Source organism: Pleurodeles waltl, chromosome 9 (assembly GCF_031143425.1).
Source record: "Pleurodeles waltl isolate 20211129_DDA chromosome 9, aPleWal1.hap1.20221129, whole genome shotgun sequence".
NCBI classification, from domain to species: Eukaryota; Metazoa; Chordata; class Amphibia; order Caudata; family Salamandridae; genus Pleurodeles; species Pleurodeles waltl.
Window position 1 is genome coordinate 1,031,070,601 of NC_090448.1, and position 17,840 is coordinate 1,031,088,440.

The following is a 17,840-nucleotide window of genomic DNA, read 5'->3' on the forward strand; positions in this document are numbered from 1 at the left end:
AACCAAATCTAATCATTAACTCCTCAATGACCAGAAATAGCTAAGTTATGACACATGTTCATGACATCAACTTGAACATTTTCAGTATGAAAAAAGAAAGCTTGTCATGCCTGTCTTCATATAGAGATCTTCCAATTCCCATTGATTTACATTTTATTTGTAATCTTGACCTTTTCTAAACCTTATCTAAAAAAGATTAAATCATTACTGGCCTCTTGATAAGTGCCAGTGGAGCCCAGGGTGCTCCAGGACAGATGAACTGGGCCATTTGAGAAGGTGGAGTGCAAGAGCAAAGTCACCTACCTGGTGAACTTGCAGGCTCCCCGGAACCCCTTAAGGGTCATGGATGTGAACCGTCTCAAGTCACACTTTGAGCAGAATGAATTGTCCATGCTCATAGCAACAAATGATAGGGTAGAGGAAGGGAGTGAGCCTGTTCCTGACCTCCTGTCTGCTGGAGAGAAGGATGGGTCTGTGGAGGGAGTGAACCTCTCCCCTTCCCTGACCTCAGAACAACAAATGGACTGTCACCAGGAATTGGGTCGGTTTCCCTCATTCTTCTCCTTGATCCAAGGGATCACAAACTTGTGTGCACTTGATGTGGACACTGGGGACAGCTTACCCAGAAACAGAACATTTATAGGGTGACTGATAAGGTCAGGGCTAGCATCAAAGATGAGGTGTCCAAGATGTTCTCCCTAGGGGTGATTGAGTTTTCTAGCAGTTCTCGTCCAGCCCCGTGTCTTGGTCCCAAAGGCTGCCGTTCCTGGTCCCACCCCAGAACTCCAGGTCTGTGTGGACTACTGGGGCCTAAAACCAACACACACCCCATCTCCCAAGCTGATGAGCTCATAGACTGGTTGGGAGCTGACAAATACCTCAGCACGTTTGATTTGAAATCTGGGTATTGGCAGATGGCCCTAACTGAGGGGCCAAGGAGAGGTCAGCATGTTCTACCCCAGATGGACACTTCCAGTTGAAAGTGATGCCATTTGGGATGAAAATCACCCCTGCCGCAGTTCAAAGGTTGGTCAACCATGTGTTGACTGGGCTGGGTGATTGGATGACATTGCAGTCTTCAGTTCCACATGGGAGGAACATTTGTAGCACCTCTGCAAAGTGTTGGAGTGCCTGCAAAAGGCAGGCCTCACTATTAAGGCAAACACATGCCAAATAGGGCAGGGTCGTGTGGTGTACTTGGGACACCAGGTGGAACGTGGCCAGGTGGCACCCCTACAGCCAAAGATTGATACCATTCTGGCTTGGGAGCCTCCCAAGATCCAGACTAAAGTGAAAGTCTTTTTAGGTCTCAAAGGCTAGTATAGGAGGTTTGTCAAGGGGTATGGCACAATTGTTGCTCCCTTGACCTAGTTGACCTCCAAAAAGCAGCTCAGAAAGGTGATCTGGACTGAGTCTTGCCAGACAGCTTTTGATGCCCTGAAGGCTGCCATGTGCACAGCACCTGTACTGAAGGCACCTGACTATTCCAAGGAATTTGTTGTGCAAACAGATGCCTCAGAGCATGGTATTGGAGCAGTACTCTGACAGCTTAGTGAAGAGGGCCTAGATCAACCAGTAGCCTTCATTAGCAGGAATTTATTTCCCAGGGAATGTAGGTGAAGTACTATAGAGAGTGAAGCTTTTACTGTGGTCTGGGTGCAGAAGAAGCTAAGACCCTGCTTGTTTGGTACTCCCCTCTAGGTTCAGACCGACCACAGGCCCCTCAGATGGTTAATGCATATGGGGGGTGAGAATCCAAAACTGTTGAGGTGGTCCATTTCCCTAGAGGGGATGGACTTTCTGGTGGAACACAGAACATACCAATGCTGATGGTCTGACCAGATTCTTCTACCTTAGTGAGGAGAACTCCCATGAGGTTGGGTAGTTGCTCCCCACTTTCAACTGGGGGGGGGAAGTGTTAGATTTGGCATCCTTGGCGTGGTCTCCTCTAACTTTTTGCCTCTGTTTCCCAGGTTATTTATGTGTGCTAGACTCTGTTTTTGCTGTTTTTGTTACTCTGGGCACTTAACCACTGTTATCCAGTGCTAAAGTGCCAGTGCTCCTATGTAAAATGTATGTGTAATTGGATTTCCATGATTGGCATATTTGATTTACTGGTAAGTCCCTAGTACAGTGCACTACATGTGGAGTTTGCGGTCTCTGAGCTCACAATTTAAAAATACATATTTTAGTAAAATTGGTTTTCAGATTGTGTGTTTAAAAATGACACTTTTAGAAAGTGAGCATTTTCTTGCTTTCTTGCTTAAACCGTTCTGTGACTCCGCCTGTTTGTGGATTCCCCGTCTGGGTCAGTTTGACAGTTGAGCCGTTTGCACCTCTCTCTAGACAGTGACACAAAGGGAGCTGGGGTGTAGCCTGCATATCCTGATGAGCCATCTGTGCTAGGAGGGAGGGGGAGTTGTCACTTACACCTGAAAGGGCTGTGCCTGCCCTCACACAATGCAGTCTCCAACCTCTTGGTGTATGTGTGGGGCGTGGCATGGGCAAGGCAGGATTTCACAAATAAGAGAGACTTTCCTTTGAAGTAAGCCTACTTCAAAGGCCGAAATGGGTATAAGAAGGGCACCCAAAAACACAGACTTTAGATCACTTCTGGACATCAAGAGGAACCTCTGCCTATAGAAGAGCTCAAGAGCTGAAGTGCTGAGGAGAAGTGCTGCCCTGCCTGTAACTGTGCTTTTTGGAGCTATCCTGCAGTTGCGGCTTGAGTTGAGCTTGCCTCCTGTTGTTGAAGTCTCAGGGCCCTCAGTCAAAGACTTCCCCTGCCAATACCTGAACTCTCTGCTGAGACTCCTGCCCTGACAAGTGGTGCTGTATCTCGATCCAGGGCCCTTGAAAGGTGAAGTTGGCAGACAAGAACTGAAAATCAATGCACAGATCGCCGTTCGGGGAAGTTTTCGACACACATCCGTGACCCGGCTGATAAATGACACAGCGCCAGCTTTGCAACTGAAATGAACACTCCACCTGCATCGCGGCTGGAAGATCATCACAATGCAGCTGGAGAAATGACACGCAGCACCTGCTAACAGAGGCTGATAATGATGTAAACCCACGCAGCGGGATTTAGTGATACCGTGCGACTGGACCAGAGAAGGAAACGATGCACGGCCTCACTTGCGGGTGAGGAATCGACGCAGCACAAACTTATTCCAACTCATGCTTGTCCATGCGGCTTTATTTTTTATGCTAACCAGGTACTTTGTGTAACAACAGCCTTCTCACTGTTTTCTATGGATTAAGGGGGTCATTCTGACCTCGGCGGTAAAAGGCGCCTACCGCCGGTCAGAAATCCTCCATAATCCCGCCGCGGTCGCGGAAACCCGCCACGGTCATTCTGACCCGCAGAAGGCAAACCTCAGAAAATCCGACCGCCACAACAGACCGCCAGACCAGCGGTCGGCGGAAAGGTGGAGGTGACAAAACCTCCACCGTCACGCCAACAGAAATACGCCCATGCCATTACGACCCACGAATCCACGCGGCGGTCATTCAAACGCGGTATTCCATTGGCGGGACACACCGCCGCGGTCAGAATACACACAAACGAACAAAACTCAGCCACATTGGACGATTTGAATCCCACACACCTGATACACATACACACACCACTCCCACACACACAATACGATATAAAACACCCACCCACATCACCCACAAACCCCTACGCTAAAAAATTCGTAAAGAAGGCAAGAGCGAGACACCAGCATCCAAAAAATAACAGCCACAGCCACTCAACACCATCACCCACACACTATCCACACACAAAACAACACACACCACCACACTCAACTCACTTAAATACACATACTCCACCCCACACATCATACACACCACCCCATGGCACCCCAAAGACAACCCCGCTTCACAGACGAAGAACTCAGGGTCATGGTGGAGGAAATCGTTCGGGTAGAGCCCCAGCTGTTCGGCACACAGATACAATACACCAGCATTGCCCGGAGGACGGAGCTATGGCAGAGGATTGTCGACAGGGTGAACGCAGTGGGACAGCACCCCAGAAATCGGGAAGACATCAGGAAGCGATGGAACGACCTACGGGGGAAGGTGCGTTCCATGGTATCCAGGCACAACATCGCCGTGCAGAAGACTGGCGGAGGACCCCCACCTCAACCCCCACAATTCACATCATGGGAGGAGGAAGTCTTGAACATCCTGCATCCTGACGGCCTCGCAGGAGTCGGCGGAGGAATGGATACTGGTAAGTTGAAGCTTCAATACTGCTTCCCCCCCACCTGCATGCCAAATCAGACCCCAACCCTCACCCCCATCCTCGAACCCCACCCTCACCCCCACCCCCATCCTCACCCCCACCCTCACCCCCACCACCATCCTCACCCCCACCACCATCCTCACCCCCACCCCCAGCACACCTATTCCCCGCCAATGTCTCACCATCACAACCCACACATCCCAAAACCTAGGCCTGCATGCGTCCACTAAGCATGGACACCCATCACCAAAGCATGCCCAATGCATATACACATCCCCCCCACAAGCCACCCTCACCAAAGCCCCCACACACGAATGACAGCACTTGGGGACACGAGAACCCACAGATACACCCATATGCCACACATTGAAACTATAACCATACCTCTATACCCCTGCAGGACCCGACCGTCAACACACCGCGGCGGAGGGGCCAGAATTATCCACACCCCCCACCCAAGAGGCCGTCAGCGATGACAGCAGCTCTGTCGACCTGGACACCGATGACCAGCCCGGACCATCGGGGACCTCTGGACAGTCGGTTCCCCTCACACAGGCCCAGGCCACTACAGACCCAAACCCCTCTGGGAACACCAGCACAGCTCCCACCCAGCGGGCCCATGCCTCTGTCTCCAGGGCGCGTCAATCTGCGGTGTGTCTACCACTACAGGGCACCCAGGATAACCCACCACCACAACAACAACAGGGACCTGGGGGCAGTGGTAGTGGGCACACCGGCCAGGGGGCAGAGGCCCAGGGAAACAGGGGAACTCGGAGGGCAGCTGTGCGACAAGGGGGGGGGGGAGAGGCCCAGGGAACCCACTCTCCACGAGGTCCTCACCACCATCATGGGAGCATACAACCGCTCCCAGGAGACGATGGCGACGGTACTGGCCCGGTTCCAGGAGATCCAGGTACTGCAGGAGGAACACTATCGGGGGTACAGGGAGGACATCAGAGCCATCAACACCACCCTGGTTACTATGGTAGGGCTGCTGCAGGACCTCGTCAACAACAGGGCGGACACTCAACAACACCCAAGGGCCCCTTCCACTAGCCTGGACCAAGAACAGCCAACCACCTCCGCCGGCGCTAGTGGACAGGAGGCCCCCGCACAGCAGCAGCCCACCAGACCCCCACCTCCTGCAGGAGAAGAACCACCCCGCAAGAGGGCCCTGAGATCTCGCAAGAAGACAGAGTAGGATGTCAAGACCCCCGCCAGCAATGGATACCACCTGATGTCATCCCACTGTCCCACATTGTCACCCTGTCCATCCTTGAACTGCCCATGCTCCATCTCTCCACAGGCCTCTGGACAATGCACCTGTGTGACTGTTACTCTGGACTCTGCCATGGACATTCCTTCACCATAGCCCCCACCCACTTGAAACCACCCATCCCATTTTGAGCACTTAAATAAACACCTATTTTGCACCAAAATATCTGGAGTCTGGCTGTGATTTCAATAGATTGTAATTGACATGACAGTGCAAATATGTCCTTGTACATGGTGAAGTCAACAAACAGCTGCCACAAAGCTGTAGTCCATGGGGAAACGAAGCACAGGACTCGTAGTGGGGACCCCAGATCTGAAATAGGGAGGGAAAAGCCAAAACTCAGTCATCATACACTGGGGCAAATAGACAGGCAGCAGAGATGCTGGAGAGTAGTTAACATTTACTAAATTATCTTTGAAATGTTACCTGTGTCCTATTGGAAGTACTGTTCAATGATTCTGTCCCTGTTGTCTGTTTCAGCCCCGTCGTCTTCCTCCTCGTCACTCTCCTCAGGTTCCACCGCTGCCACAACACCACCGTCTCGACCATCCTCCTGCAGGAAAGGCACCTGGTGGCGCAAAGCCAGGTTGTGAAGCATGCAGCAGGCCACGATGATGTGACACACCTTCTTAGGTGAGTACATTAGGGATCCACCTGTCATATGCAGGCACCTAAACCTGGCCTTTAGGAGGCCAAAGGTGCGTTCGATCACCCTCCTAGTACGCCCATGGGCCTCATTGTACCGTTCCTCTGCCCTGGTCCGGGGATTCCTTACTGGGGTCAGTAGCCACAACAGGTTGGGGTACCCAGAGTCCCCCACTAGCCATACACGGTGTCTCTGTAGCTGTTCCATCACGTAAGGGATGCTGCTATTCCTGAGGATGTAGGCGTCATGCACTGACCCTGGGAATTTGGCATTTACATGCGAGATGTACTGGTCAGCCAAACACACCACCTGGATGTTCATTGAATGGTAATTTTTTCTGTTCCTGTACACCTGCTCCCTGTCTCTTGGGGGAACCAAAGCCACATGGGTCCCATCAATGGCACCAATTACGTTGGGAATATGTCCAAGGGCGTAGAAATCACCCTTCACTGTAGCCAATTCGCCCACCTCAGGGAAAATGATGTAGCTCCTCACGGATTTCATCAGGGCAGACAACACTCTGGATAACACCTTCGAAAACATGGGCTGAGACATCCCAGAAGCAATTCCCACGGTTGTCTGAAATGACCCACTTGCCAAGAAATGGAGTACTGACATGACCTGCACCAGAGGGGGAATCCCTGTGGGTTGGCGGATGGGGGACATCAGGTCGGGCTGCAGCTGGGCACACAGTTCATGGATAGTGGCACGGTTAAGACGGTAGGTCAGGATAATGTGGCGTTCTTCCATTGTCGACAGGTCCACCAGCGGTCGGTACACGGGAGGATTCATCCGTCTCCTCGCCCAACCCAGCGGACGGTGCCTAGGAAGGACAACATGGAGCACACAGTCAAGCAACCCACAGGTACGTACTCAAAGCTAGCACAGTAAACGATTCTCTATGCAGTGAATGGCGTGTCTGAGTGGCTAAGCAAGGCCTAGGCCTGTGTGACGCAGTTGAAATTGAGCCATGTGGGCCCTGGAAATGGCGGCTGCCTGACCTGTGAAGTGTGACAATGGGATGTGAGGTCAATGCGCTGGCGTGGCACACCGCGGCGGGCCAAGACCGCGGCGCCAAGCCGCATTGGTTAACATTGAAGCCTATGGGTTTCAGGAGCCAATGGCGAAGGGCGCCGGCGGTGGCGGGACGCACCGCCGCGGTACGCACCGCCGCGGACGTGACCGCCATTTTCTATCTACTTATCCACTTGCGACTTGAACTTTCACAGGAGAGGACCTATACTGCAAGTGTTGCTGTGACCTCGGTCTGGAAGGGACAATGGCTGCTGCACCTGGGGAAAGGGCCCCTGCCTTCACTGGAGAGGAGTTGGAGAAACTTGTGGATGGGGTCCTCCCCCAGTATGCGCTACTCTACGGTCCTCCAGACCAACAAGTGAGTTTAATTCAATATGGATTTGGGGCCACTGGCTGGCTTGGGGGCCTGGCGGGGGGCCTGGCGGGGATGGGGGGCATGTTGGGCCTGGCGGGGGGCATGGCGGGGGGCCTGGCGGGGATGGGGGGCATGTTGGGCATGGCGGGGGCATGGCGGGGATGGGGGGCATGTTGGGCCTGGCGGGGGGCATGGCGGGGGGCCTGGCGGGGATGAGGGGCATGTTGGGCCTGGCGGGGGGCCTGGCGGGGGGCCTGGCGGGGATGGGGGGCATGTTGGGCCTGGCGGGGGGCCTGGCGGGGGGCATGGCGGGGATGGGGGGCATGTTGGGCCTGGCGGGGGGCATGGCGGGGATGGGGGGCATGTTGGGCCTGGCGGGGGCATGGCGGGGGGCCTGGCGGGGATGGGGGGCATGTTGGGCCTGGCGGGGGGCCTGGCGGGGGGCCTGGCGGGGATGGGGGGCATGTTGGGCCTGGCGGGGGGCCTGGCAGGGGGCATGGCGGGGATGGGGGGCATGTTGGGCCTGGCGGGGGGCATGGCGGGGATGGGGGGCATGTTGGGCCTGGCGGGGGGCATGGCGGGGGGCCTGGCAGGGATGGGGGGCATGTTGGGCCTGGCGGGGGCCTGGCGGGGGGCCTGGCGGGGATGGGGGGCATGTTGGGCCTGGCGGGGGTCATGGCGGGGGGCCTGGCGGGGATGGGGGGCGTTGGGCCACTGGATAGGAAAATGCTGACAAACTTGAACGTGGTATTTCTCCCTCCCTGTACGTGTCACATAGGTCCGCGCCCATGAGAAGATCGGGATTTGGCGTGCCATCGCCAAGGAAGTCCGGACCCTGGGGGTCCACCATCGACGGGGCACCCACTGCCGCAAGAGGTGGGAGGACATCCGCCGCGGGACCAAGAAGACCGCCGAGTCTCTGCTGGGGATGGCCTCCCAACGTAGGCGGGGTGCCTGCCGTCAACTGAGCCCCCTGATGTTCCGGATCCTGGCGGTGGCCTACCCTGAATTGGATGGGCGCGTGAGGGCAGCACAGCAGACACAAGGGGGTGAGTACAAGCATTATCTACTCTGTTGTCGCGCAGTGGAGGTGTCTGGTTGGGGGAGGAGGGCTGGGGGTCCCCCTAGGCCAGGGCGATATCTGTAGGCTGGGCACCCCCGTAAGCCCCTGTGTCCCCAGCCACCACCCTCAGTAGTTTGTCAGTACAGCCATCCCTGGGCCGTGTCATCCATGGGTGCAGTTGTCAACTCTAGGCGTGTAGGGCATGTTCCACGGAATGCGTAGCGGACCCCAAGTGCGCAACTTAGTGCAGGGGGCATCTGTGTCTGTCATGTCCGCTAACTGTACCGGAGATCCATGTACTCAATATCCCTTTATTTCTCTCTCCCCCCCCCTTTTTGTTTGTCTTTCTGTGCTTGTGTGCATCAGCATCATCAGGCGGAGGAGAAGTGGCATCGGGGCAGGAGGGAGCTGCATCTCACATGGCCCAGGAGGGCCATGCCACAGAGTCAGACTGGACCAGTGAGACGGAGGGCGAGGGGAGCTCCACGACGGACACGACTGGACCCTGCAGCGACACGGACACGTCCTCGGAAGGGGGCTCCCTTGCGGGGGTGGCACCATCCGTGCCCCCCGCCATTACAGGTACAGCCGCCACCCAGCGCACCATCTCCGCCCTCCCAGCAGCCCCTCCGCGTTCGCCCCGTGCCCGCTCTGCCAGGAAGCCGGGCATCTCCTTCGCCCCAGGCACCTCAGGCCCTGCCCCTGTTACCCCCGCTGCCCTCAGTGAGGAGGTCATTGACCTCCTCCGAACGCTCATTGTTGGGCAGACTACCCTTTTGAATGCCATCCAGGGGGTGGAGAGGGAGGTTCATCGCAGCAATGCGTACCTGGAGGGCATTCATTCGGGTCAGGCTGCTCATCAGCGATCGTTCCAGGCTCTGGCCTCAGCACTGACGGCAGCCATTGTCCCTGTCTCCTGCCTGCCTCTACTAACTCCCTCCTCCCAGTCTCCTGTTCCTCTGCCTGTCCCACCCACACCATCAGACCAGCCTGCACACACCTCAACACCCAAGAGAAGCTCATCCAAACAAAAGCACCACAGATCACGCAGACATTCACACACGCAACATTCCGATGCAGACATGCCAACAGTCACTACCACCTCTGTGACCCCCACCTCCTCGTCTCCCTCCTCCCTCCCTGTGACGTCTACACTCACACCTCCATTCACCTCACCATCAGCCAGTGTTTCCATCACCAGCACACCCTCCACTCCAGTCCGCACACGTGCAGTCACCACCCCCACTGCCATTTACACGTCCCCTGTGTCCTCTCCCACTGTGTCTGTCACCCCCTCTTCCACACCACACAAACGCAGCCACCCACCCACCCAACAGCCATCCACCTCACGACAGCCTATCCCTCCTGCACCTGCACCTGCACCCAAAGACAGCAAACGTGACTCACCTACAACCACATCCTCTCCCTCCACTCCCATTCCCACTGTACCTACCACTCTCCATTGTCCCAAGAAGCTCTTCCTCGCCACTACTAACTTCTTTCCTGACCCTGAGCCCCCCCCTCCTTCTCGTCGGGGTAAGAAGAGCACCTCAGCCACCACCAGCCCTGCAGCCCCCTTGACAAGGGTGCAGGGGTATTGGAGCCCGCCAGCCCGCATGTCTGGATCTTCGCCCAGCAGCAAGGGGACAGCCAGCCCACCCCCTGGGAAGAGGAGCAGAAGGCGGAAGGGGCGCCGCAGGAGCCCGCCTTCTACATCCCCCCCGGACACCACCCAGAGACAGTCACCAGCCACAGCTCCAAAGGGAGGAAAGGGCCACAGGCCGACGACTAAGGAGGGCAAGGGCAGCAAGTCGGAGAGGTCAGGCAGCAGGCCTGCTGCCCAGGAGGAGCCCACAACCCCCATAGCCGCTGCCCCGGGAGGAACCGGCACAGCTGCCCCGGGAGAGCCCACCACCCCCATAGCCGCTGCCCAGGGAGGACCCAGCCCAGGTGGGCAGTGAAGGAGCACCATCCCCGCTGCCCAGGAGGGCACCACCAAGCAATTAGCAGTTGGCCATAGACCGTCCGCCGTCTCAAGAACCGCTGAACTGGGCCCTTCAAGGCAAGGACCGCTGAACTGGGCCCCGCCGTCTCAAGAACCGCTGAACTGGGCCCTTCAAGGCAAGGAGTGCTGAACTGGGCCCCGCCGTCTCAAGAACCGCTGAACTGGGCCCTTCAAGGCAAGGAGCGCTGAACTGGGCCCCGCCGTCTCAAGAACCGCTGAACTGGGCCCTTCAGGGCAAGGACCGCTGAACTGGGCCCCGCCGTCTCAAGAACCGCTGAACTGGGCCCCGCCGTCTCAAGAACCGCTGAACTGGGCCCTTCAGGGCAAGGACCGCTGAACTGGGCCCCGCCGTCTCAAGAACCGCTGAACTGGGCCCCGCCGTCTCAAGAACCGCTGAACTGGGCCCCGCCGTCTCAAGCACTGCTCCGCTGGGCCCCGCCGTCTCACGCACCGCTCCGCTGGGCCCCGCCGTCTCAAGAACCGCTTAACTGGGCCCTTCAGGGCAAGGACCGCTGAACTGGGCCCCGCCGTCTCAAGCACCGCTCCGCTGGGCCCCGCCGTCTCAAGAACCGCTCCGCTGGGCCCCGCCGTCTCACGCACCGCTCCGCTGGGCCCCGCCGTCTCAAGAACCGCTTAACTGGGCCCTTCAGGGCAAGGAACGCTGAACTGGGCCCCGCCGTCTCAAGCACCGCTCCGCTGGGCCCCGCCGTCTCAAGAACCGCTCCGCTGGGCCCCGCCGTCTCAAGAACCGCTCCGCTGGGCCCCGCCGTCTCAAGAACCGCTTAACTGGGCCCTTCAGGGCAAGGACCGCTGAACTGGGCCCCGCCGTCTCAAGCACCGCTCCGCTGGGCCCCGCCGTCTCAAGAACCGCTTAACTGGGCCCTTCAGGGCAAGGACCGCTGAACTGGGCCCCGCCGTCTCAGGAACCGCTGAACTGGGCCCTTCAAGGCAAGAACCGCTGGCCCTTTGGCAGACGTGGCAGGGCAGGATCTATCTCGGGCAGGGCTGCAGGATGTCCTCTGGCCAACTTGCCTCCTCCAGTGGCAGTGGGGTCTGTTATGGACTGTATGGACTGTGGCTTTGCTCTCCCCAGGATGGCCCAGTGGGCAGGCCACCCACTGTATGGACTGTATGGACTGTGGCTTGGCTCTCCCCAGGATGGCCCAGTGGGCAGGCCACCCACTGTATGGACTGTTTGGACTGTGGCTTTGCTCTCCCCAGGATGGCCCAGTGGGCAGGCCACCCACTGTATGGACTGTATGGACTGTGGCTTTGCTCTCCCCAGGATGGCCCAGTGGGCAGGCCACCCACTGTATGGACTGTTTGGACTGTGGCTTTGCTCTCCCCAGGATGGCCCAGTGGGCAGGCCACCCACTGTATGGACTGTTTGGACTGTGGCTTTGCTCTCCCCAGGATGGCCCAGTGGGCAGGCCACCCACTGTATGGACTGTATGGACTGTGGCTTTGCTCTCCCCAGGATGGCCCAGTGGGCAGGCCACCCACTGTATGGACTGTATGGACTGTGGCTTTGCTCTCCCCAGGATGGCCCAGTGGGCAGGCCACCCACTGTATGGACTGTTTGGACTGTGGCTTTGCTCTCCCCAGGATGGCCCAGTGGGCAGGCCACCCACTGTATGGACTGTATGGACTGTGGCTTTGCTCTCCCCAGGATGGCCCAGTGGGCAGGCCACCCACTGTATGGACTGTTTGGACTGTGGCTTTGCTCTCCCCAGGATGGCCCAGTAGTCATGGAGTCCCCTTGTGGATCTGGCGTCGTGTACTCAAGTGGCTGAGGTGCCCCCCCTTCCCTTCCCCCTGAGGTGCCTGTCCTATTTTCTTTCTGATGCCCCTGCAGTGTTCTCTCCGTGGAGTTCTTGTCGTGGGACTGGGCCTTGCCCCTTTGCACAGGACGCCTGTGATCCACGGACAGTGGTTGGACTACATTTAGTAGCTGTATATATTTTGTACATAGTTTATTTATTTATTGGGATTACTGGTGTACATATTTCAATATATCTGCCCGTTTATGATCTCTTCTTTTGGTCTTTGCATTATTTCGGAGGGGGGTGGTTTGTGGGTTGTGACAGTGATCTGTGGGAATGCATTGATGTGTGTGTTGTAGTGGGTGTGGGTGGGTGGGTGTGTGCCGGTAATCTTTTCCCTCCCCTGTGTCGTAGGTGCAGTACTCACCGATGTCTTCCGTGCCGCCGGGCGTGCTCCTGGTATATGAGCAGGAATAGGAGTGCGGGGATGACCTGCAACTCTGGTTCCATACTGCCGGAATCTCGCGTGGAGTGCGTAGAGGTGAGCGTTTTCCCGTTCGTAGTCTGTTTCCGCCGTGTTCTTATCGGCGGTGCTCCCGCCCCGGAAAAGGTGGCAGATTGGTGGGTCGTAATAGGGTGGGCGGTACATTGTCTGCCGCCTGGCTGTTGGCGGGAACCGCCGCGCTGTTTGTTTGTACCGCTGTGGCCGGCGGAGTGTTAAGTTGGCGGGCTGTGTTGGCGGTTCCCGCCAGGGTCAGAATTGCATATTTTAGACCGCCGGCCTGTTGGCGGCTTGGCCGCCGCTTTATCACCGACCGCCAGGGTCAGAATGAGGGCCTAAGACTCTTATTCTTTTGAATATTGATAACTTGACTTGTGTATGTTGGATTTTTGTCATTTTGGTCAGGTTTTGTTTAGATAAATAGTACCTATTCTTCTAACCTTGTGTTGTGTCATTTTGTAGTGTTTTCACTGAGTTACTGTGTATGTTGGTACAAACACTTTACACATTGCTTCTGAAGTTAAGCTGCCTGCTTGTGCCAAGCTACCAAGGGAGTGAGCGGGGGTTACCAAGGGTGAGTCTCATTTACCCTGACTAGAGTGAGGGTCCTTGCTTGGACAGGGGGTGACCTGTCTACCAACCAAATACCCCATTTCTAACAGTTGATTTTTAAAGGATATCATAGGTATTAGTTCTGGGAAGTCAATTTGAGACCACAGCCTGACTTGAATGGGGCTTGGCCTTGTAACAGAGGGTTTATAATTAGGGGTTGTACAGAATTACACTATAAAGTGATAAGACCAGATGAGTGGTATGGGGGATGGACTTTTAGCACTTCTAGAAAATACAGTCATTAGGAAATGCCTGTGCTCGGGTGTAGAAGAGTTGACCTATTGCTTAAATTGTAAGGTGACTAGAACTTTTGTGAAGTTAACAGCTGCAGTATGTTGGTTGTCTTCAAGACGGATATTCAGATCACCCAGCACAGTAAAATTTGGTGAGTTTAGTGCATTTGTGGCCACATTATCCTGTAAGGAGTGGGGAACATTAGCTATTATTCTTGGGAACCCATAGATTATGGATTCTGACAGTGTGAATGTAATAAAGAATTAAAGAACAGATGGAACCCTTGAAGTCTGGGACTGGTAGAGCTATCATGCTACAGTTCAATGTGTCATTATGATATATTAGCCACTCCATCTCCTCTATTTGCAGAGTGATCTCTCTTAATGATAGAGTAGCCTTGTGGTAACACCATTCCACATCAGGAACTGAATTTACATTGAGCCATGTTTCCTTGAGGAACACAGCATCAGGAAGCTCGTCTTCAATTAGAGTACTCAATTCTAGTTTATGTTTCAGAAGCTAGCAGTAATTTAGTAACATAAAGCAGTAAAAATAATTGTACCTTTTTCAGTGAGTAGAACTTGGACAGGGATGATTGTAAATGAACAATTTTTGAAGGTGGATGGTATCCGATGGATTTACTGAATGCACACAGAAGGTAGATGTGCTTTCTTGATACTGACTCAGCTTCCAAGAGGAGTAAGAAATGGGTTTGTTGTAAAAATGGGCATACTTCCTGGGCCCTGGTGGTGACTGGGTGTGGATGGACATGGCCCGACTCAGCCAGGTGAAGACAGGTGAAGCTGGCTTGCCAGTGGTGTGCCAGCAGCACACCCGCTTTATGTGTTCACTTCATGTCACCTCCATGGTCTTGAATTGAACAGCTAGAGCACAGCCTAAAGTGGTGCCTCTAACTGTCTCAGCCAAGATGGCTTCATGTAAAAACATCCCTGCTGATGAGCTACTTAACTGCAAGCTATCTTTGAGTTTTAAATATGTTTTGAAATAATTGCTTCTGTTAATGTCCAGAACTTTGATTACTACTTTATGCAATGGAGGTTATGAAGATTTTGGTCCTTATTTAGAGTCCGGGGGAACGGGTACTCCATGGTCCCAAATGGTTAGTCCATCTTCCTCATTTAAAGGTGGGTAAACCAAAAGTATGTTAAAGATGGAGCCTACTTTGGCTCCGTTGGCAACTTAATTCTCCATCAGAGGGAAGCACTCCGACTACCTGCTCTATTTAGAGTGGTCAGTCTGATGGCTTTTTTTGCTGTCTGTCATGGGCCATGTAAAACTTGGTAATGAAGAGCAGGAAAAATGAAAATATAATGACTGCATCACAATGGAAGAAAACTCCTATGGTGTGGAAGCCATTTGTTTTATTTGTTTTCAATAACACAATTCTTCTTTGGATTTTTTTGGGGACAAATGTAACATTTTGAAAAAAATGTAGGCTATAGGGGCATCAAATTTGACTCACCATCCATTAATTGTTTACAACATTGACAGGGACTGGAGTGGTAGTTCCTCCAGTGTTGAGAGATGTCACTAACTTTGTTAAATGGGATATCCGTTAGGGCGAAATAATATTTCACTCCATCAGCTTGATTGATATATAACTGCCTGTCAAAGTCTAAATCAAGCCCAGTGTTTTAGACAAAAGCAAACAACAATCAAGTTCATGTTAAGTTCATTAAAATTAATATCAATGATTAAACATCATGGGACTTGATGTACAAGGCCAAAGAAAAACTGTAGCCTACTGATCCACTTTAGGGAGGCAACAAAGGGTCTGCCTTCATGGAGAAAACAGTGGAGCTCATTTACAAGCCTCTTGCACCACCGTAGCATCATTTGTTTTATGCTACTGCATCTCAAACAGTCCCCCACACAGCCCGCATTTACAAGCTATTGCAATGGTACCATTGCATCAGTTTGTAAAGCCTTGTACTACATTATACCTGTACCAAGGATGATGTATGTAAGGTAGGTGTTCACCTGCAAAAAGGTTCCACAGAAATGGCACAGTGAAATCTACGTGCCATCCTGCGCCATCACAGCGTCATTGTTTAAACGCCTCCTCAGGGCACGCATTAAAGTGACGCTGTACTGTTTTTAATGGGGTCCCCCCTTGCATTGCTGGATTATTATAAAAATGTTGATGCTGGTACAGCAATGCTACGGTTTAGCACCACAACTGTCAGAATTTCTGATGCAGCTGTGGACACAGTGCGCCATGGAGTACTGTACTGTAAATGCAGCACTCCCATGGCATCATCAGGAGGGTGCTGGGGGGGACAAGAAAACTGGTGATTCTATCACAATGCACCAGTTTCTTGTAAATGGGTCCCAGTGTGTTTCATTGTTATTGATGAGACCGGGCCCGAGAACAGGCCTTTGTTACACACCACCAGTCAGGAACAAAAGATGAAAAACAGAATTATATTGAAGAGAACTTCTCGGGGTTACTAGATTTGATATAACAGGAATGAACTAAAATTCATCTTGGAAACTCATACCAATGGAGAGCCGCTGTTTTGGAAAGATTTGGATCCGTCCTCTACAAAACGCTCAAGCCATTATTACAGAACCCGAAGTTTGACATCCTTGAAACTATTAAGAGGTCTAGATTCCCGGTATCGACCTTTGCTTTCCATACTCCATGCACTTTCTTTGGGTGACTGAAAACTCAAAAGTGTCAGAACAGGCCAGGCCACGAGGGTCCTCATCATCTGTCTGACAATGGCGTCTGTCAACACACTGATGCTGACAGTGTAAAAAAAAATACTTCCCTTCTGAACCTGGGTTGTGTCCACTGAGCTTGTGGTGCTGTCCCCTTCTCAAAACACTGTTTAAAGAATTGAGGGGCATATTAATACTCTGCTTGCACCGGATTTGTGTTATTATTTTTGGCGCAAATTTAGCGCAAACTTAACACCATATTTATACTTTAATGCCCGACCCCACGAACGTCAAAATTTCAAAGTGTGCGCCATTTTCTGGATGCGTGAAACTGCCTTGCGTTAATGACATGCAAGGTAGGCATTCCCGTCCAAAAAGTGACTTATACACCCGTGCACCATATTTATCTAACTGCACAAAAAGCCCGCACGGATGGGAGGCAGAGTCGAAAAATGAAGCCAAGCCCGATTTGCGTAAAAAATTAATGCCTGGGTCAGGGCAGGCATTAAAATGGGGCAAACACACCAGTACTTAAGGAAAACCCACAGAAGCAACATCAGAGCTCCAAAAGGAAGACATGGAGGTTCTATGTATCCAGCATGCACGAAGACACAGAGCACAGAACCAACAGCAGCAGCTTCCACAACACCAGCAGGGACCCCAAAGGCAACGCAGAAGGCAGGAGAGGATATTCCGGACCAGGAAAACCCTTCAGGGCCTCAGGGAACATGACATCATCCAGAGTTACAGATTAAACTGGCAAGCCATACAGCAGCTGCTGCGCCACATTGAGCCACAGTTGGCACCCAGCTTGCTCACACCCCACATCATTCCACCAGAGGCCAAGCTGCTAGCTGTACTCCACATGTTGGCAAGTGGCTCTTTTCAAACCACTGGTGCTCTGGTTCCTGGGATCTCACATTCCTCATTATCTGCCTTCCTACCCAAGGTACTGAACGCCATCATCTCCCTCACACCCCGCCACATCAGCTTCCCCAACACACACCAGAAGTAGCAGGAGACCAAACGGCTTCTACCAAATCAGTGGCTTCCCACACACGCTTGGTGCCATTGACTGCACACATGTACGGATTGTGCCACCTGCTGCAATGTGCAGGCCATTTTGGATCACCGGGGATTGATCACCAACATCGTGGCAAAGTATCCGGCGAGTGTTCTTGATTCATTCATCTTCCACCACTGCACCATCAATCAACACTTCCAGGATGGACGATATGGAAATGGCCTACTTGTTGGTAAGTACAGAATCCTAGTCAGATACACACTGCACAGCAACCCTACATTGACACGTGGCCAGGAAGACACTGAGGTTGTGACACTGTTAGTCACGTTTGATATCCTGACCGAATGGGATACACACCTATGGACAAATGACAGATGCAAATAACAAC